Below are 22628 nucleotides of genomic sequence, written 5' to 3'. Positions count from 1 at the left end.
GGTCCTGGGTTCGATTACCACCTGGGGCGCTGTGGGCGCTGAGGGCGTGTCCTCCACCATGCCTGCTGCCCTTTATCTCTATATCTTTATATCTCTATCTTTCTTTATGGAGTTTGCATGTTCTCCCCGTGTTCACCTGGGGATCCTCCATAAAATGATGGTGATGGAAAAGAAACTGGGTCCCCAGGTGTCGGTCGGCTGGCAGCCCACCGCTCCTGGTGCGGAGGAAGGACTACCAGGATGGGTCAAAAGCGGAGAAGAATTGGCATGTGTGTGCATGTACTATGTGGTGTGACTAATAAAGGGATGTCTTTCTATCTATCTATCTATCTTACCTGCTCTCTCTCTCCCTCTTCCAAATACTCTCACACACACACCCATACGCACACATGCACACACATATACATGCATTCACATGAGCAACGCGCTTGCTTGCTACCTTTATGCTTATTAGTGTAGTTGTATTATAGCTGCTTGTGTTGTAGTTGGACAAAAGATGTTTATTGATTGAAGGATTATTTATTGTTGATCAGTATTGCTGCAGTTAAATAGACACTATTTTACATTTGAAGAGCAGCTGCCTGTAATTATTTCTGCATTTGTGTTGTGGTAACAGCTGGTTGCGAGGGTCAGTTTTCAAATTCAGGCTTTCACTGTTCACCTGACAAATGTAAAATGGTATTATAAATTGGCATTTTAATCAACCCAGGCCCTGATGGTGTCAGCCCCAGGGTGCTCAAAGCCTGTGCCCCCTAGCTGTGTGGAGTTCTTCACAATGTCTTCAACATGAGCCTAAGTCTCCAGAGGGTCCTCATGCTGTGGAAGACATCGTGCCTCGTTCCTGTGCCAAAAATATCACGGCCCAGGGCCTCCAAGGACTACAGACCTGTGGCACTGACCTCCCACATTATGGAAACCCTGGAGAGACTCGTCCTGGAGCAGCTCGGGCCCATGGTCAAGCCACTCTTGGACCCCCTTCAGTTCGCCTATCAGCCCCGACTTGGAGTTGAGGACGCCTTCCTCCACCTGCTCAACCTTGTCTACGCCCACCTGGACAAGCAGGCGAGCACTGTGAGGGTTATGTTTTTTGACTTCTCCAGTGTATTTAACACCATTCGTCCAGCTCTACTGGGTGACAAACTGACAGCTATGTAGGTGGACGCCCCCCTAGTGTCCTGGATTGTGAACTACCTGTCTGGCAGACCACAGTATGTGCGCCTGCAACACTGTGTATCAGACAGAGTGGTCAGCAACACTGGGGCCCCACAAGGGACTGTTCTCTCTCCCTTCCTCTTCACCCTCTACACCACGGACTTCAACTATTGCACAGAGACCTGCCACCCTCAGAAGTTTTCTGATGACTCTGCGATAGTTGGATGTATCAGTAAGGGTGATGAGGATGAGTACAGGGCGGCTGTGGACAACTTTGTCACATGGTGTGAGCAGAACCATCTGTAACTAAATGTGACAAAGACAAAGGAACTGGTAGTGGACCTGAGGAGAACGAAGGCACCGGTGAACCCTGTTTCCATCCAGGGGGTTGGAGTGGACATTGTGGAGGATTACAAGTACCTGGGGGTACATATTGACAATAAACTGGACTGGGCAAAGGACATTGATGCTCTCTACAGGAGGGGCCAGAGTCGTCTATTTTCTGAGGCGACTGAGGTCCTTCAACATCTGCCGGACTATGCTCAGGATTTTCTATGAGTCTGCAGTGGCTAGTGCTATTCTCTACGCTGTTGCATGCTAGGGCAGCACTCTGAGGATGACGGACACCAACAGACTCAACAAACTGATCCGCAAGGCCAGTGACGTTGCGGGGATGGAGTGTGACTCTCTGATGGTGGTGTCAGAGAGGAGGATGCTGACTAAGCCATGGACTATCTGGACGCCACAGGAAATCTTTCCTGCCTGTGGCCATCAACCTGTACAACTTGTCCTTCTGATTGGACCTCGGACTTTTCACTGCCTGTTAGATCACACATATTTGTACTGATATTATACTGATACATATTTGGCTGAATTAAATTTTGCACGTCCTTATGTGTTTACTCTATTTTTTTTCTTAGTATATATATTTAGGGAATTACTCTTGTCAGTGACAAGGCACACAGGTTTGTGGTTACTAAGAGCACGAGACGTGGCAGACACTCTCAGTGAAGAAAACCCACTCCCAGGGACACAGCAAGACAAGATGGGGGGATGCCACCACCAGGGTACCAGCACCACCACCACCGGCCTACAGCAACTGAAGAGGGAGAAAATAAAACAGATTAATAAGGTTGCACACACCAAAAAGAAAGAAAACCTAACGAAACCACAATTTATGGGCAGATCATGAACTTAAACAATATATCAAATAATGACTGCCCAATATAACCAAAGAAAAGAAAAATAAAAGGGATCAGTCCCTGGTAAAGAAAAAAGTAATCGTGGCTGGCCCTGGCATGCGGCCGAACAATCGTGCACAGAGGAAGTGGCGGCCAATTCTCTGAAGGCCGCAGGACGCCGTAACGGCAAGCAGCCGCAGTGAATACGCGCCGCCAACGCGGTGCACACAAAGCAGCAGCAAGCAGCACTCACAAGAGGGGGGGGAGGTGGCGAAAAGACTCCAGGCAGCCGTCAGCATTTACCTGTGACCACATTAGCATTAGCCACCTAGTAGCACCAACCATAACGCAGAGAGAGATGATACTTAACACTGGCAGATAATCATGGCGCACACAGGGAACATGGAGCAGCACACAAACAGTCGCCCTACAGCACAACACAAATGCATTAAGCATAATAACCTCTGACCCGGAAGTGACACAGGTGACGATGGGAGCGCAGAGGAAGATATAGTGGGTGGACTACCGCTTTTATACTGGCACACCTCAATGCGTAACGGAAACCAAGGTAACCAAAACGTTCATCCTGCTATATTTACAACGCTCCAGTCGTTCTCGCTAATGTATACGGTCCTAACTGGGACAGTGAGGCCTTCTTCCAATTAATGTTCTCTAAACTACCTAATTTGTCCACATATAAACTTATATTGGAAGGAGATTATAACTGTTGTCTTGATACTGTATTAGATGGCTCATCACCTAGTACCCTCAAAATCTTCTAAAAATGATTCTCTCCTTTATGGAAGAGTTTTCAATTTCTGGCCCTTGGCGCTTTCTTAACCCATCAGGAAGGGTTTACTCTTTTTTTTTCTAATGTGCATCACACCTTTACTCGCATTGATTATTTTCTTATCCATAACCATCTTCTTCCTACTATTCAGTCATGCTCCTATGAACCTATCTTAATATCCGATCATGCTCCGGTTTTCTTGGAGTTGCATGTAGAGGATTGAGATAACTCACGCCACCCCTATTCTTAATGCGTGTTTATTGTCGAATGAGGATTTTGTCAAATTTGTTTCCAACCAAATTGCATTTTTCCTTGCTGTTAACAGGACCCCAGGAGTTTTGGCCTCTCTTCTTTTCTTTTTTCATTTCTTTTTTCCGTGAAGGTGTCCAGAGGGGGTATGTGACACTACATAAAAAATATTAATGCAATCAAATCAATTTTGTTGCTAATCTTTGACATATGCAAAATTCCAATCACCACCAAAGCCCCACCCCCCTACTATTTATTATATGGGAAGTAATTAATTTTTTTGTGTTTTTTTTTTTTAATAAAAAATGAAATAATTAAAATAATTAAACTGGCATTTAAAGGGTCAAAATCCTGAAAATGATTGAATGTTTGGTAGTTTTGAGCAAGTTGGAAGTTGTTCATGAGATTTATGGAAAAAAAAAGCTGAAAAAAATATTGATGTATGATGATTTTATAGCAGTTTTTATGTGTGTGTAAATTTTTGCCACGAAGGTGTCCAGAGGGTGCAAAATGCACAGAAGACATGTAAGAGTAAAAGACATTGGATTTTAAAAATTTTACTAAAAAGAAGAGTTCTTACAAAAATTCAGGCCACAAGCTGTAACATAGCCAAAATGATCAGCAAATCAAAAGAAAGTTGAGAAAAATGTACAAAAATACCCAGGGAGGGCATGAGGGTTAAAGCAGTGAGGAGAATCAAACTTGGTTGGTGAGTGATGAAAAAGCACAAAAAAAAAAAAAAAACCACTTCTTCTTTCAGTAAAGCTGAATCTTTTTTATTAACCAAATTTAAAACCAAATTTCTTTAGATACAGAGTGTAATAGTAAGTCAAAGGCCGAAACTTAGAGTTTAACACAAATACAAATATAAGAGGGAAAACCAGTGTTGAATCAACTCCCACAGAGTTGATTTCAACACTTTTTCTGGGTTTATATAGCTCCACACTCTCTGTAGTTGACCAATCATGTGCGCTTGAACAGAAAAAAAGTCGAGAGAAAAAAAAACACAAAAAAACAAAGCGGCTCCAACTCCGGCTCCCAGGCAGGAGCCTGCTTCGATCGTTCACTTCAAAGAGCCAGCTCCAAGAGCTGTTTCGTTCGCAACCGACACATCACTAATTCCTTTACCTGTTCCACTGTTATAGAAAATAGCCCTGGTAATTTCTCTGCGTGAGAAATACAAGGTGTGGTGTGTGAGCATGTGAATGGATTGAAATGCATGTGTCTCACGCCCAGTGGGTGAGACTTGAGAGCGTTGCATACAGGAAGATTTCACCTGATTGGTGCTCTAAGCCTTAGAGCGCCCATCAGGTGAAATTGGATAATGGATAATGTTGTGTGAGATATCCAAAACAGCAATTTGACCTCGTACTGAGCCACACCCTCAAGAAGATCATGCATAATATCAAATGAATAATTATTACAAACATGGAAATATTTCAGTGAATTCAGCGTTGAATTTATTTTCAAACCATATAGTGTCTTCAGTTGTGGTTGTGGGTTTTCATGGAGAGACTGGCAATGCATTTCAAACACATCTTTCTCCACAAAGGATCACTTTTGGATCATCCTCACTGAATACTGTTTGACAGTCATTTTTCTCAATCAAACAAAGGCAACAGAAATGACAGCTACTTAATGACTCATTAAAACCAAGAACTGTGTGCATCCCCAGATTATCTCCAGTGATCTGTGAGACTGAATCATATACAGACTCATCAGAAAATGCAAGACTTAGGCAATGACTTTCCAGTATTTTTAAATCATTTATCAACAGTTAAAGGATAACATCAAAACTATACTTTTTCAGATCCTGTATGTGAAAAAATGTGACCAAATGAATGTTCATTAAAACTGAATTAAATTTTGGGGGCAGATTCCTTACGACTACATACAGACAGCCAATTTTATGAATTCCATGCTTGGAGCCAAGGGGATTGGCTGGTTCAAAATCATCATATCATTATAGTAGTATTATTTCTACAGGCTCAACAATTCCCCATTTTTGGCTGAAGTATTTATTTCATTTCCATTCTGTATTTAGATCTGTAAACAGGTTTTCAAATTTTTCAAAACATTCATTTATCACAGATACATTTGGGTCAGATTTAGGTAAAACAGAAATAATATTTTGTTGTGCTTGTGAGTGAATCTCTCTTGTTAGTTCCTCCAAATCTCCTACTTGAGGATACCAAACTGTTAGAAATCCCACTTCCCCGTAATTTGACCACAATGGATGCATACATTTCTTTGGTTGGATCTTTGAGGAGCCCCGAATCACTGCTTTCAGGAGTAAAACTGGAAGAGCTACATTCATTTTGGGGACTAATGTGGTCCTTTCAAACATTGGACTGAGATGAACTTGCAACTGGCTCACTAGAGGAACATGCAGCATTAGAACTTTGAGCAAGTGGCTGAATATTGCTATGAACACTATTAAGGTTAGGAACTGAAACCTGCAGCCTGGCTGAGAACAAAACAATTTGAAGTTGGGTCAGGGATAGTACCTATGTTGAACGCTTAAATGTGAATTCAGCAGCACACTGCTGGCATACAGTTTCTGACACAAAACAAACAAGGTCAACATTGTTTTAGACTCTCACTCACAGAGTGAAAGTGGCACTGGCTGGTTAAGCAGCCTGGTTCTTCAGTCTCTCATTCTGGGTGACTCCATTTTCCCCACATCAATGTTACACACTGTTGTCTGCAAGAATGTGTACAAGTTTAGCAACGCAGCATCATAAAACAAATTAAACACAAAATGTGCTTTGAAAGTTCATCAAATAAAAGTTTGCCTGGCATGGAATGAGATGCGTATCCATGGTGATGTAGAAGCTGTCGATATTGCTCTTCTGACGCCCAACCATGAGGAGGTATGGCTGCCGACCTTGCTGGTTGCGGAGATGCTCCTCCAGACGGCAGCATAACTAGTGTTGAGATAAGGAACCAGAAAACATATATACTAGAATGATTTGAGCCACAGAGAAAGCTAAGTTGTAGAAACAATTGTTCAAACATGCTTTGACTGGCTATTGCAAGATGGAACACCTATTAAGATCTGTTTTCCATTTAATTCAATTTTTAATTACTCTAATTTACAATTGCAGCTAAGAAGGTGACATGAAAAATTACAATAATAACCATAATATTATAGTTACCTTGTGAAAGATAATGAGCCTCTCAACTGCATCACTTGCACTGATTTTTGGAGACTTCGGTCCGCCGGGTGGTGGTGGAAGGAGATGTATCAGCAACAACAGGGACGCCATTTCTTTGTTGTAGCCTGAGGAGAATAAACTAAGAACTCTTCAAATTCAAAGAGATTTATGAGACTCTTCCATCCACTATTTTATATTTATCCACAAAAGCATATCATTTTGAGAGATATAGAATAGAAATAGTAAATAGAAATAGTTAAGACTACTAAGTCACAGGTGCTCTTATGTTCTAATTTTATTCATATGCATAATGACAAATGAAACTAATGCAACTGCAAACTGCTTTAAAACAAACAAAACAGATAAAACTCACTTGTTGCCTCATCAACATCACTTCCCGGGGAACTTTCTGCTGACTGTACCAAGCGATGCAACTCGTATGGTATTGACATGAGCTGCTCAGCCTCTTCTTTGACATATGGCTTAAAGAAAACGTGCCATTTCTGAAGCAGCATGGAGGATTCGTTGCCACCAAACAAGAGAGTGAAGTCTTGGTCCACCTTTAAGAAATTAGAAAATTAAATTAAACAATCTCTATTACAAATTTCAAAACACATAATTCCTAATTTACCAATCCTTTTGTATCCAGAAATCTTGAGAAGGTGGAGACGACATCGCCACTTCTGCCTGGGTCATTAACAAGCTTCTGACGGTACTGAAAGGTCTCTCTCTCATCTTCTGGAAAATCACAGAGTTGTCTGTGGTATGATTGAGCAAAGACATTGCCTCCTGGCAAGCGTCCCCATCAAGCTGCCCTTCAACATTCACAGTCCTCTGGAGATTTGGGCCCCCTGGAGAAGTGTCCATAGAGCTATCTAATGGCATTGGAGATCCACAAAAAAACTTCCTGTGGACAGTTTTCAGGTGCCAAGAAATGTATCCTGTGCTGCGTGCAGCATCATAGAAATGTTCCTAAAATAACACAAAATAGTAAGAGATGTGTTGACATACATACATAAGAAGGCTCAGAGAATTTAAATGTCAATATCATGCACACAGCTTTGTGTCACAAAATACAAATGTTATGCAAATACTAATAATAAAAACTATTACATAGCCTTTCTTGGTGTATGGATCCTTGAGGGAGGGGAACAGCATCACTATCCCAAGAGCATGCTCCTCTCTGATCCCTTTGGTCGGGAGGGGCCTGAGAGGAGATATTATATTGGTAATCTAAATTTGAGCAATGACTATACAGTTATTTAACACAAATATTAGGGACATGAAGCACACATAGCCATGATTATCAATCATGTGAGCCACCAGTATATCAACCATTTGTCTTCTTGTGGCATCTGTCAGGGTGACTAGCTCCTTTGGACAGCTTCAATCAAAAATCCAAAATAATTAAAATCAAAGAAAAAACTAACCAACAAAGACAATATACACTTCTGTTAAGACATGAGTGAAAAAACAATATAAAAAAACAAAAAACAACACGTGAGTTGAGCTTTGCTACAACCTTTTGAGCAGATGCTGCATCAAGTGTATCCTCAAATCTCTCTTACGAGGGATTTCATCCATGAGTATGATTGAGTCAGACATCTCAGGGGACAAGTCAGAGGACTCTGAGGAAACTACAAAAAATGAAATTTAATATATGTTTTACTGTGTAATGTGTAAAATGCTTGATTATACAAGACTGTATACTCACCATCATCACAGACAGTTAGCAACATGTTGCCTTGTCCAACAAGGTTGCTGAATATTTCTGAATCGACCTCTGTCCCTGTAACATCTTTGTAAGTCAATTCTCCACCCGGTGGCAAGCAAAATTTCCCAATGACTGGAAAAATTGTGATATGAAATTGAAAATTCCTTTGAAGTCAGTTCTATTCCTTTCCTCACACCAAATTACTGTTGTCAAATAGAATTAAGTACTTTATAATGACAAATGAAATAATGATGACCTTAAAAATTGACAAGTTGCATTACCAAAACTGTTTAGCAATATATTCACTTTTAAGAAAGAGTCGGCACAAATCAGTACATGACATTAATCAGCTTACACAATGAGGTTTTAAGTACACTTTTATATTTAGCACTCATCCAAGTAAAAATAAACTTCCACCTTACCTTTGTCATTAAATTGCAGAAAGTATTTCTATTGTTGGTTGTATTTTACCAGGACTAGCATTTTGAATGAGACATGCAAGAAAAAAGTAAATTCACTTTTACAGATGGAAGTGCAAAAACTAATCCAAACTACCGGTCACATAGTCAGCTAGATGTGAGACACGCCTCTGCATATTGGGACACATTTTTGGCGGCACTTTTTGTCTTAAACTGCATGGCACAAATGCGCAACAGGCCAACATTAACATTAGCTCTAAACAACAGTTCGTACATTAAAAATGTTAAGCATTGTTTTTCATCACCTTGAAATTCCTTGTGATAAATTAGATTGCAATTGACAAGGTCTGAGGCTTTAAACAGTTAGCTAGGTGTTGTATAGCTAGCTAATATTAGCTAATCAGCGTGACAGACTCTGTTCAGGCCAAGCAACAAAGGCTTTGTGTAGCATATATTCTCCAAAGCTGTTTAATTGGATGTAGTACAGTTCACAACATCTGTTTATAATTGTTTCAGTAAGTTTGACTTAATTCCACTAACCTTGTAGGGCTGCATGACACGAGGACAACACATGAAATTTTGCAGGGTTCTCAGTGTCTCCGAAGAATAAGTGAGATGCCCAACCTGTGGGAGGAGCTTAGTTTTTTAAATTAACTCTGGCAGAGCTAAAGTAAGACTGGTGTGATCAACTCTGTCAAATAACTCCAACACTGGGTACCATTTAAATCAGAAAGTGTTAAAATTACATTTTCAGAGTTGAAATCAACTCCGAAATGTTTAACCCTGAAAATTCAACACTCCACTTTTTGCTGTGTACAATTTAAAATATGTTAAATATTTCAAGTAAAAAGTAAAATATAATTTTGAAAGCAATCAATCAATCAATCAATAGTCAAAAAGCAACCTGGGAGATAAGCTGAGATGGTGAGGAAAGCTGCCCCTCTTCAACAGTACGCACCTCTGCTGGCTAAAGCCACGCATACTGAGGTTTTAGTGCTCTCTAAAGTTTTCCTTATGGACCAATCTCTTCTCTACTGAAAGGTGGAAAAAAGCACTGGAGACAACTCCTCTCACTGTAAAAATAAAATACTGGACTGAGAAAAGCTACATCCATGCCCTGTACAGTGTGTTTTGTTATGTTCAACACTATATTCTCCCCCTTCCTCTGAGGCTCCTTGTTCACACTCAGCTGCTGTGTTCACTGTTACTGTTGACATGAACTCAAACAAAATGCAGGATGTTTTCTGTGAATGGTACACATCCAGTGCATTTTGGAGTCCATTTATCTGTGAATTAACATATGGACTCTCTTTCAGTTTTTTTTTTTGGGGGGGGGGGGGAATCTGCTGCCATGCCAATTACAAATATGAGGAGAATGTTCATATTTATTATATACTGGGGGGTGGGGCACATGATTCCCACCAGCGCATACTCTCAGCCACATCAGCGTTCAAAAGAGGGGCCCTTTGTGCGTTTAACTCCTGCACTTAAGCGAAATCTGTGTACGCCACTGGCCAGCCGCAATTACACAGTTGCACACACACAGGCGTAGCCTGCATACACATACACACTAGTAAAGCACTTACTGTACCTGTGGTTCATTTACGGTGTGAGTGTGTCTGGGCTGCAGAACAATCAGAAGCTGCTGCTGTTACATAAGAAGCAGACAGTGTGGCTCTGTGCACAGCGCTGCTCCAGCTGCCCTATCCTATCTCTTTAAATAAGACAGAGCAGCTCTGCTCTGCGTGTGTGCGTGTGTGGAGGAGAAATTACGAGACAGAGAGGGCCATTCTGTTGTGGAGGAGGACTAGGCAATCGAAAACCAAATAGAGAAATTATTTTGAATAGATTTGAGTGATTTTGCAGAGGGTGCTGTCTATCGGTTCTCCCCAACGTTTAAATGATTCTGATTTTGGACCTGGGTGCTCTTCTTGTATCTATGGGCTCGCTCCGCGCATCGCTCACCTCCCGATAGGACATTACGGGCAGGGCTTCCTCCTAATAATTATTTATTTCCCCTTCTCTGCACCGCAACGTTTGGAAAACGTGATCGAGAGGCAGCAATATCAGCGTGCTGACTATGGATTAATGCTCTAGTGAATTTTCATCAGAGAGGTAAGGAATGCTGCGAAAAAAATGCGAACAAGGAAGATGTGTCCATGTTTGCAGAATGTGTGTAGAATGTCGATACTTGTGATGGATGATGAGGTGGTGGGTTATGGCAGCCGTGCCTACACTGCGGCTCCTCGGATGAGGCGGAGGAGATTGCAGAGACATCGGGGGTGATGTGGGCGAATGGCGCTGGGTTTTTCAGCTCTTTGTGTGCATTGTAGGGCCTTTGGGAGACGGAGCTGATCAGTCGCATCGAGCTGCGTATTAGTAACAAACACGATGACGTCAGCGTCTGTCAGTGACGCAATCTCTTTCGTTCTCATTTGTGCAGCAACGTGATTTCTTCTTTTTAGTCCTTTTTTAAACCAGGTGTTTAATGAGTTTCTGTGCGTTTGTCGTGATTCTATACCGATGCTCTGTTAGCTCTTTTTCAGTCTCGTATGGGCTCCATGACATTTCCATACTTTCTAATGTTAAACATGATGGAGTCACTGATCGCTTAATCCTTCAGTCCTCCGACCCCCTTCCCCTTAAGTAGCTTTGAGGTTGGTAAAGCCATCTTTGTATGTTTGATAACTTTTGGATTTCCTGTAGAATGTAATTGATTGTGCATTTGAACCATATTTGGCTGTAAAGCATGTGGTTGGAATGACTGATCTACTGATGGAGGTGGTGTTGGTGGACCTTGTGAGGGCCACACTTCGCATAATGTAAGCCAGTGTTCATTGTGAGATCCCACATCTTTCAAACTCCACCCCTCTCAGTTTGTAACGTGTGTGTGTGTGTGTGTGTGTGTGTGTGTGTGTTGGGGGGGCAGTTTCACTTTCTATAAATGGCATGTTGAAAGCATATTGCATATTTAGTCTATGCAGAACAATAGTAGGCTACACACTGTATACTGGATTGATTCTTATAGATTAACAGAATCCTCTTGCTGCACAGTGCATGGCTTTCTTTTGATGGAAATAAGTTGTGATGAGTAAATCAGTTCTTTTCAATGTACTGAGTCATTAAAATACATATATTAAAAAGATGTGCTCAAAAGATTTGTTCACTAAATCGTTCAGTGCTTTACTGGGACTCTGACTGCATAGCTCACTCACTGAACTGAAACACAGTTGAATGTTCAGTTCTGCTCACCAGCTAGTGAACTAAGAATGGAGAATATTAGTTGTATTAACATACAGTATGCAAACTGAAAGCTGAAGTGTAAAAATAAACGTAAATAAAGGTTCTGTAATAGCTACCTCACTTACATGTGCATTTAGCTCATCTTAGATAGCCAACTAGCAAGATGCTGAAAGGGGAACTAAAAATGAAAGACTGGCAACACTGTTTGTGCAAGATATTGAGGCTTTTATTACTTTGTAAGAGAATTAACTCAGCAATGAGTAACTAAAATGTTTTATAAACATTGTGATGTTTTAATCAGTCTCTCTCTGTAGGTGCAGGAACACATAGACACACACAGACACACACAGACACACACACACACACACACACACACAGACTCAATAGCCTTTGGCAGAAGGACAGGATTTCACAAACACATGGAACAGAATTATACCCCAACCTCTTCCCACAAGCCACAAGGGGTAATGGACAAGTTTTGAACAAACAACCTTGTTTTACCTCTTCAGGTATAGACAACACAAATTGGAAAAGTCGCAGTCCCCTCTGTGTCCCTCTCTCATCCACTCTTTTTATTCACCATGAGTGTTTGAGATGGTCAGAATCATCTAAAATGTGTAAATATATTTATCTTGTTTTTTCAGAACATGTACTAATTTTAATATTATGGAAATTCAAACTCAAACAGTGTACCACACTGCTCCTGAATGACTTTGTTATCCAGCAAACTTAGACATAAAATATTTTAAGTTTAAATTAAGTTTGACCTTAACCTAAATTCTTAAAAATTATTGTTACATTAAACCTTTTTCTTCATTTTTCCTCAACTATTGTTTTAATTTTCTATTGAAAAACTGGAATACAGTATCAAGCCACCTGAACCATTTGGAAGAATACATCGACAAATGTTTCAGCAGGCTCCCTCATGAACAAAGAAAATACAGACAACACAAAAACAGACAATGGCAGCCTCAGTCCAACCAGTAAGACATTTTATCCAGGTTCACTCTCAAGCTGAGGGACAACACCATCCACATCTCTGAAACCACCATGCTGTCCATAGACTTTCTGGTGTTGTGCTGAGTTCTGCCTGCCTGCTAATAACTCCTCACAGGAGCACATACGGCTAAACTGAACTATTAAACATGGTGATTACTTGTATGGTGTGCAGTTTAAGAACAATATAATTTTCTTTGTGGGGGTTCATCAAAAATGAGAAATGATCTGACGTCTGTAAGTTTTGAATTTTTATAGTCATCACTGTTCTATTAGACTCAGTAGAAGTAGCATTTTCTTGATACGAAGGGTCTATAATTTATCTGTCAATATTCCTGAGGGTGAACTTGAAATTCTGTCAAGTCAAAACATCCCAAAATATGAGCTGGTAACAGTGTCTGAAAAGAAACTTAAGAGGTGGATGCATTATTTGGCAAAAGTGTTGTAGCTGAGTATATGTGCTGATTCAGATAGTTGCATTGAATTGTGGCTGTTGCTAATTATTGATCGCAGTGAAATGCCAGACACTGTGGAAACCTGCCTGTGAGGTATTGGTGACATGGGCGCACGACTCTGCCGGTTTATGAAAATCCACTTGCCTAGCCGGTGCACCGCTGGCACACAGAGTTGATCAGGTCTGGTGGTGAGCTTTCAGCGCACTTTTACTGACTTTTTGGATTTTGAATTGACTGTTTTCAATAAAATGCATTCTAAATAGCATTACTTTTTAGTGTTTAGCAATTTCTACTTAACAATGCACTGCATGGAACACCCAACCAAACCAGTGAATCCATGTCTTAATAAAAATTTGTAACAAAATTAGAATAGAAATATAAACCTTCAGATTTAGTTCAAAACAAGTTTTCATTTTTGTTTGGTTTTGTGAGACAGTCCTCTTATCATGTTATAATAAAATAAAACTTCACTTTCAGTTTGTAAGATAACAAAAGACAAAAAATTTAAACATTCTTAAAAGACATGGTAGATTTAAAATCTTAATTTCTTTCAATAGTGAAAAACGTTTTCAAAGTGCCATTAAGTTATTTTCAAAGATAGCTTTTATGAGGGGGGGAAATATGGAGCAGGATATCCTGAGCCAGATGACTAACAACTTGTGATTTGGATAAATGACTTACATCTGATGTATAATTTTATTTTATTAAATATTAAATTGTGGTTATAGAAATTTAGTTTTACACAAAACAGCCAAATTAGATTATATTGCTCCATCTCATCCTGCTACCTAGATTTTCCTCCATAGGAAATATATGCAAACATCATCATCTTAAAATTTGCATGAAACTCCACACAAATCCATAAAAGTTCCATGTGAAAAATCATCGACACTGATTTAACGCTAAAAACACTGGTCAGTCCTGCATTAGATGACAATATGGAACTATAAAAAGGGAGGAAATTGTTGCTCCGTATGCCATTTGAACATCCATTGAAATAGAGTAACTCTTGAACATCAAACACTTTAAGTGCCTGGAAAGGCTTAAGCAAAATTTCAAATGCATGGTAATGTTCATCAAAACAAATGGTTTCTACTCCTGAGCCAGTAAGTATAACTTGCTCATCTTTCACAATAATAGTTCTGATCTTACAAAATACTGGTCTCTCATCAGCTACTTCAACACATACTATTAAGCCAGGGCGATATTCTGTGCCATGAAGCTTTACCCACTTTGCTGACATTACATTAGAAGATACTGTGGTGTTTAGCCTGGTAGCAATCTCATGACCCTCTTTCAAATCTTTGAACTGCACCATCTGTCCTGGACCAAGTGTTAATCTGCACTGGCTAAAAGATTCCCAACACAAGGACATGTATCTCTGGTGCTTTTTGGCCAATGTCTTTGTGATATTTTTGAAACTCTTCAGTTGGGTCTTGAAAAATTATGCTTTGCCTCATACCTCATAGACCACATGTGCAGAATTGGTCCAATCTTCCTTATACATCGAGGATAATGGGTCATGAAATGATGCTTAGGCAAGAGATTTTGAGAAGGAAACAAACACTTAAAAAAACGATGATGCTCAACAATAATCTGTGTCAAAAAGATCGCCATACCATTAGGACTGTAGAAAAAAACAATATTTACGATCTGCAGAAGCAACATTAAAAGATGCCAGTACTCATCGTCTCTATGAACTTTCTCCATACACTAAATATCAGTGGCATGTTGCGCAATAAACACCAGGACTGTATTACATTCAGCCCCAAATCATTACTTAATCATCACCTAACTTAACTGCAGGGGGAAGATTTCTCCTCTCAGTGTAGCCATAGTTAAATGCCTGTATTCTACTGACCAGTTGTTTAGCAGTTTAAAGAGTTCTCCTGCAAATACTCCAACACAAGTTTTACCTCAAACTGTGCAACACCTTCTAAAATGTTGTGCATGATATCGACAGAAAATTTTCAGCAGTTTTGAAATATTGCAAAGAGTTCAATAAACATGAACGCTTGACACCATATACATGAGGTAGTTGTGGAGTGGTTTCTATAGTATGGCAATGTTCTGCATGCGTGTCTTTGGTTCGTAATATCACACTCTCTTCATCTTCAGAGAATGTGGTTTGAAAATAAGTTTTCTCTGTAAGACAAAAACGGCAGCAATTCTGAGCACTGAACAATTCTACAAACCCAAACAGTCCGTGTATACCAAGATTATCCCTGATGACTTGCACAATGCTACCACGAACAGGACTTGAGGACATGGGAACTTTAATACCATCAGTTTCAAGCACTTTGAGGTCACTGACAATTGGCTGAAGGATGGTGTCAGACCCATAGGTTTTAATATCCTGGGCATGAAAAAGTGCACATAAATGTATATTGAATATAGATGAATGTAAAATATATAGCCCCCAATTTATGTATACCTCTTTTGGATCTCAATGGATTAGCAGTCTCAAAAGGTTCAGGTTCAACAGTTTTCCATTTCTGTTCAAAACATGCATTTCTTTTTGACTCTGAATTCAATAAAGTAAAGGGATTTTCAGCTTTTTCTAAACTTTGTTAAATTTTAGCTTTAACACTTCTATCCTGAGAAGATAAACATTTCAAAGCTGCATCTTTAGTTTGACTCTGTACCTCCAGTAATACTTCTTCCTTGGCCAGACCAGCAATAGCAGATGCGCACATATTACGAGTACTTGTCTTAGATACAGGCAGAACTTGAGAACTACTGGTTGCTGCTTCAAAATCTTGGGACTGAGAATTATCTGCATAATCTTCTCTGTCTACCACATCATCAGTTTTGTCTTCATGCTCAATTTGCTCAGCATGTTTTGTGTTTAAATGTTTCCTGAAGCCGGAAAATGAAGAAGAAGAAGAAGCAGAAACAAATACAGAACGCTGCAAGAGAACTGGTTGAGTGGCATGGTATAACTTGCTTGTCCAGAATGATAAAGAATGCATGGATGGCGCTCCTCTTTATCCCAGTGGCAAGTAGATAGGGTTGAGCTGTACTGTTGATGGCATCAATGTGTTCCTGGATGCTTGTTCCACTCTGAGGATAGAAGAATGAAATAAAATTTAAACAATGAAATTCAAAGTTTAAAATGAATTTGGGGGCTGAAGCGGGAAGCAGGTAGAGGAGGAGGATAATGGAAGAAAGATCGCCGTCCCATCCTGTACACAGAAACAAAAGAGTTAAATGTTAGATAATGGTACCATAATCTTAAGACTTGAAACAACATAGTTTAAGAATTGTAAGAGGGGAAGGGGAATCAAACTGCCTGAGGCAAGAATGCCATCATCCATTTCCTCTTCATTTGATGTTGCTTCTGCACAATGGGTCAGTTCTTCAAGTTCACTTGAGGAAGGGAGAGCTTTGCTCTGCTGAATGACTTTCTCATTGAACATAGTTGGCGACCTAGATATAGAGATACTGCTTTAGTTAAACAAAGAAAGTCAAACACCAGTAGCTGAAATAACACACAAAAGCTGGTAAATGTATCAGTGATGAGATTAATAAATATCCTGTGTCTCTAGAATGAAGTACTTGCTACCTTGTCACCAACTTGTGAACAAATTACATTATATAAACACTGCTAGATCCTGGAGTTTCCTATATGAAGTGCAGATGTGATACAGACAATTAGAATACAACAAAAGTACCAAATGCAACATACTGGGTTTCTGGGCTAGGAGTAATATGTAGTTGGGACTAACCTCTCCATAAACCTGACAGAAACATCCTCTCCGAACAGCAGAATGAAATCTTGCTCAATCTGCAACGGATAAATTACATACCACAACCATCAGGTAAGTAAACTGTGACGACATGTGTTTTAGGAGCTGATGGAAAATTTTCAGCTTTTAGGTCTAGTCATTGACTAAAAATATATATACAAAATCATATTAGCCCTGAGGCCTTGCAAACAGTGTAACTGTCTCAGATTTATAAAAATATGGTAACAGAATATTAAAGTCTCTGTTTGTCCTCTTTCTTAAAATGTACCAGAATATATACAGAATACTCTGAAGCTGAAGCAAGTCTGGCTCATTGTCTGAGTCGCCTTATGAAATGTGCGCAGTCATTTCGGCACAACAAGAAAGTTAAAAAAGGATCTATACACTTACTTACTTCCCATTCAACTGCAAAATATTAAAATAAACTTCAGAAATTCCTATCTTTGTGTAATTATGTTATCCACAGAAATTTGTGTGTGAGAAATTTTATCTTTGCCTAGCCTTTTTAGGCATGCATGTTTGACTTCCTGAATACACCAAGTGATTTTAAGTGGCTCACCACCAACACTTCTCATTCGCAAATACAGTACCTTTTAATACTCCATATGATTAAGTCATGCATAAACAAATCTCTATGGATTTACATTACTACAATAAGTTTGAAATCTCTGTGTATAATTTTGAATTTGGCTGGAGTTGAATGGTAAGTAAACAGCATACAGACTACATCACTTACCAGGCCTTTGACATCTTTAAAGCGTGGAAATTCGGTCCAGATGTCTGTGGATTACTCTTCATCAGGGACCATAGTGGTGCGATATTGGAATGTCAGCTTCATCTTATGCCTGATAGCAGCTTCATCAGAGGAATGCTTCATGAAAGATATGGCCTCCCTGGATTGGTATTCACTCAAGGTCATCTCTGGACTGAATGAGGCTTCTCTTCTAGCTTTCGGTCCTCCACCAGTCTGCTGACATGATGAAGCTCTGCTCTCTGGATGGTTTTGAGCCTCCATGCCAAATAACCACTGCCGCTCCCAGGATCATAGAAATGTTCCTTAAAATTATAACAGGATCATTAGTCAGAAAAACAGGAACAGCTAGGTAAAATTAGAAAGTTAGATAAATTGTGTGATCTAAAAGCTTTAGACATTGCAGTATTCAGAAATGGTAATTCATTATTTTCACAGTATGAATCATGCATCAGGTTTCTGAGATGAAATCGCTTTCATCTGATCAAATCTGAGGTTATCAAATATGTGAACAAATTTTAAGTTTTAAATTGTACAACCCAAGAAAATGCTAAATACAAAATTCTTACATATCCATTTTTGGAATATGGATCCTTCAGCTTAGGGAAGAAGGACACTATACCTTGAGCATACTCTCTCTCACATGGCATAGTGGTGCCATTCTGAAGATAGCAAAGTGAAAGAGCAATGAGAAGTAAGTTAATGCCACCTAACTTTATATCTATCTATCTATCTATCTATCTATCTATCTATCGATTCCACACAATTACCCCCACATTTACATGATTAATGTTAAGTTCGAAATTTGTTAGCTACAGGTAATTTGCTTACTGTTGCTGGCGCATTTAAATGAGCCACCACCATGGTCACATTAGCCATGTAAATCAGTGCTTCAAGACACAAAAAATCGCTTCAATGTATGGTTAATATCAATAAAATGGTGTTTTAAGATGCTGCTTCTGGTGCAATTGTAGGGGAATCAGTTTATTAAACCTCTAAGTTAATGTTGCATTCATTAATAAAATACGGGGAACCAACCTTCCTCAGCTCAGAAGGATTTTCTTTATTATTTCTTGTAATGCTGATGTAATGATAACGAATGAACCAACAGTAGACCAGTCTGATAATCTGAAGCGTAAACTCTTGATACAGGGATTGCTTATATCCAGCTCAAAAGGACACCATCTCACCATCTGCCCGTGACTCGAAAAGTCTTATTTATTAAACACAATAATGAATATGAATAATGAATAATATGACAGATAATATGGATGATATGACGTAACACAAACAACTGTAGAGAGAAACTTATGGCAAATAATGGCAGGATGAGTTTGGTGATAGTGCGAAGTAGTTTTGAGGAAAAATGGGGACACGAATGTAAAGTTAATTTCTTGAATGAATGGTTGAGAGAATTCAAGAAAAACTGACAGTATCATAGCCGTATGGACCAACTCGCTATTCAAACCCGCATAAGCATGCCTACTTTGCCAGCGACGCTCCGGCTGATGTCTGCTCCGAACTGACACGATGGGGCCCCACGTGTTGTTTCTTTCTCCGGTCTGCTCGGCAGTCCAACAGGGGAACCCGGTCAAACCACTGGCTTGGACAGAGATGTTTCAGGGGTCTGGATCTCAGGTGTTGGTAACAGGCACAGAGTGGCTTCTGATGGTTATTTAACCCAGACAGGTGGGTCGAGGCTGGCTACAGGTCTTCAGTGATGAGAGTTGTCGACTGTATGGCAAAACTTTAGATTAATAATAAAATTGAGAGTCTCTTCGATGGCCGGTTGAAAATGTCTCCAAAATTATTATTACGTGACTAGAACTTTAACTTAAAAAAAATTCAAGTTTCAGGGGAAAAAAAGAAAAACTAGAAAAGGACGTTTTCTGAATAAAGAAATCAAGCTACTCAGTGTAACTATGAGCAGCAACAAAAAGACTGAGAGAACAACGAAATGAGATGAAGAACTGAAGAAAAACAAGACTAACGGAAGACTGAAAAACTATGAGAAGACTGAAGAAGAACTAGAATGAAAAAACTTCGGCTGCGCGTTACAGACAATATATTCGCTCCAGGGCGTGTGTAGTGATCAATAGGCTGTTGCGCATGCGGGATGGTTCGCAGGCGAGCGATGTGATTTCACCTTATAGAGTGAGAATTAACTAATGATTTGTATGAGAGGCTCATCTGCTTCTCACTATAGTCAATCAAATATATTTTAAATGATCAATTTTCAATGGCATTTCAACATTGTTCACAACATGCGTTACACAATTCTTATGAATAGATGACAACATTCAACAATAATCATGATAACAATTTCTAACACTCATCCTAATGTAAGCTCTTGGTTCTTTGTTGGAAGCTCAAGAACAGTCCGAAGCAATCTTCAGTTCACAGTCAAAGTATTTATTGAGGTCACACATAAAGTAATACAGCGCTGGTCTCAGAAAGTCAGAGTTCCCTGAGGATCTCTACAGCCCATGTTGCTTGAACGCAGAGGTTAGAGCATGTACGGAGGGATTAGTACATGCGGCCTCTGGAATGTCTTGACTGGTTATGTGAGTCGGATGTTCGGATGGTAGAGCACACGATCGGGTTAGTATAGATGAGGGTATTGGACGGGATGTTTTGAGAAAATTGTCAGTGCTCACGTGTGCCGTCTCATCCAAATATCTCTCTGCCTGTTTTTGTGATTCACCATCACCTGGATACGGGGCAGTTTGTAGCAGTCCATTTTTGATCACAACAACCGGCAGAGGACGTGGTCTGTGTCGTTATTGTTGCTTCTGGGCTCGTACCTCCGACTTGAGGCAGCTGATGCTGAAGAGCATCCAGCATTGCACGTGCCTCAGTGTAAGGCATTAACTGTTTTGGTGAGGGTGCGTTATCTTTTGATTTTGTGGACTGTGGATCTGGAGTCAAGGTCACAGCTGGCGGTTGATGGTTGAGTTGTGCAGAGGACAGTGACTGAATGGAGAATTTGACTTCTCCTGTGAAACAGAGGCAATCTGTCAAGAACGTTTCTGTTCTTTTTGCTTCTCTCTCTGCTTTGCCTCTGTGCAGAATTCCTGCATCTTGTAACCTTGATCTGGCCTGGTCTCTACTTCCTGTCGCCAATTTCAGAAACATGGTGAAATCGCTCATCTTTGGTGGAGCAGCTTCACAGTCTCCAAACATACCCCTCATTTGCATTTCCCTCACCCAATTCACAAATCTTTCCCTGCCATTCTCCTTTTCCTCATGTTGGACTTTATTCTGCCATCTGGTCAATGTTTCGAACAGCACCGACCCCAAGGAGCCGGGTTTACATTCCTACCACTTATCAACAACTAACTGTGACATTTTCAGATGTTTTTGCACGTGTTAGTCAGAGAGGGTGAATGGCGTAATGCCCGAGTGAGGACCCAATCAAGAAGCTTCTACACAAAGTCTAGTACTCTGTGCGCTTGAATGCTGGGGGTTCTCCCAGTCTTTTCACTCGTTTTAATCCACCAACTTCTGTAACACCTTAACTGAATATCCCCTCTTACCTATTCCAATGCCCCCTTTTACAGAACTACTTGAGATCTGTGTCAGTGCAGGAATTCTTGATCAGTCTATACAGCTCGATACACTGCTGCTGACACAGTAAAATATCAATCAAGTAGGAAACCACCCCACATTTGCATGAAAAATAACAAACTTATCCCTGTGTCCTCATGAACAGTTTAACTCTACAGCTCACAGGTCACCAGGAGAACCCTTTTTAAAATATATAACTATAGCTACCACGCGTCTATAGTCTGCCTAAAGACCGGAGCTGACCTTTTTAGCTACCACGCGCCTTTATTGGCCAGAGCTTTCTTTTTAGCTACCACGCGCCACCCAGGGCCGGAGCTGAATTCTATAGCTACCACGCCCTAATGACGGAGCTGTCCTTCTATTGCTACTATGAGTTTATACCTTAGATGTGACCAGTCAGTTAGTAAACAACAGTTTTTCTTTTGAACATCAAATTATTTAGATTTTAGCGATCAGTGGATGCCATTTAATCAGACAATTGTAATTTGGTATGTCCAATGTACAGAAGTTTCTCATAGAAAAGAGGTTTCTGCATACCTTTGATTTAGGCGCCTGGAATTGTCTGAAAAAAGTTCTCCTCCAATCAACTCCGGTGGTCATCAATAGGACATGATCTCGGAGTCAGCCAATCCGGGTCACGGCACCATTTGTTAGCCCGGTTCTTTGTTGGAAGCCCAAGAACAGTCTGAAGCAATCTTCAGTTCACAGTCAAAGTATTTATTGAGGTCACATATAAAGTAATGCAGCGCTGGTCTCAAAAAGTCAGAGTTCCCTGAGGATCTCAGCCAGAATGAGCCCAGTTGTCATACAAAAGTTCACATTTATCATGTTGGGTTTGACCAACCCAGTACAATAATCAGATATACGTTACAGAATATAATTGGTCAAGGCGTGACTGCCAGATCTAAATGCAATAGACATCACAAAAAGAGAAGAGGAGACGAGACTGTCAACAACCAGTGTGCCACCTGCCTTTTTGTTATGAGAAGTGGCTCTCACCAGCCATGTTATCCTTAGGGCTCTAGGCTATGAAGGACATCCATGTAGGCTAAAGATCAGAGCATGAGAACACATGAAATGACCAAAAAGGGCCTGATCATTACAATTACATGCTTTATAATGACTAATAAAGAGCCAGTGTGATACCAATACCTATGCTATACGCAACTTCAAGTTAATGGTAGATATCTGTACCTTAATATAT

General features: G+C 40.1%; 1 protein-coding gene across 1 annotated transcript in view; it reads left to right on the top strand.

Annotated features, from left to right (window-relative positions):
* The first annotated feature begins 10263 nt into the window (after positions 1–10263).
* fbxl16 (F-box and leucine-rich repeat protein 16) overlaps positions 10264–22628 on the top strand; it is a 117517-nt gene continuing 105152 nt past the window's right edge. Inside the window, exon 1 of the mRNA XM_076751843.1 lies at positions 10264–10778. The gene's annotated coding sequence lies outside the window, so the exon portion shown is untranslated. The remainder of the gene's footprint in view (positions 10779–22628) is intronic.

This window comes from Chaetodon auriga, chromosome 16, assembly GCF_051107435.1.
Source record: "Chaetodon auriga isolate fChaAug3 chromosome 16, fChaAug3.hap1, whole genome shotgun sequence".
In the NCBI taxonomy this organism is placed as follows: domain Eukaryota; kingdom Metazoa; phylum Chordata; class Actinopteri; order Chaetodontiformes; family Chaetodontidae; genus Chaetodon; species Chaetodon auriga.
This window is presented reverse-complemented; position numbering and strand designations above follow the sequence as displayed.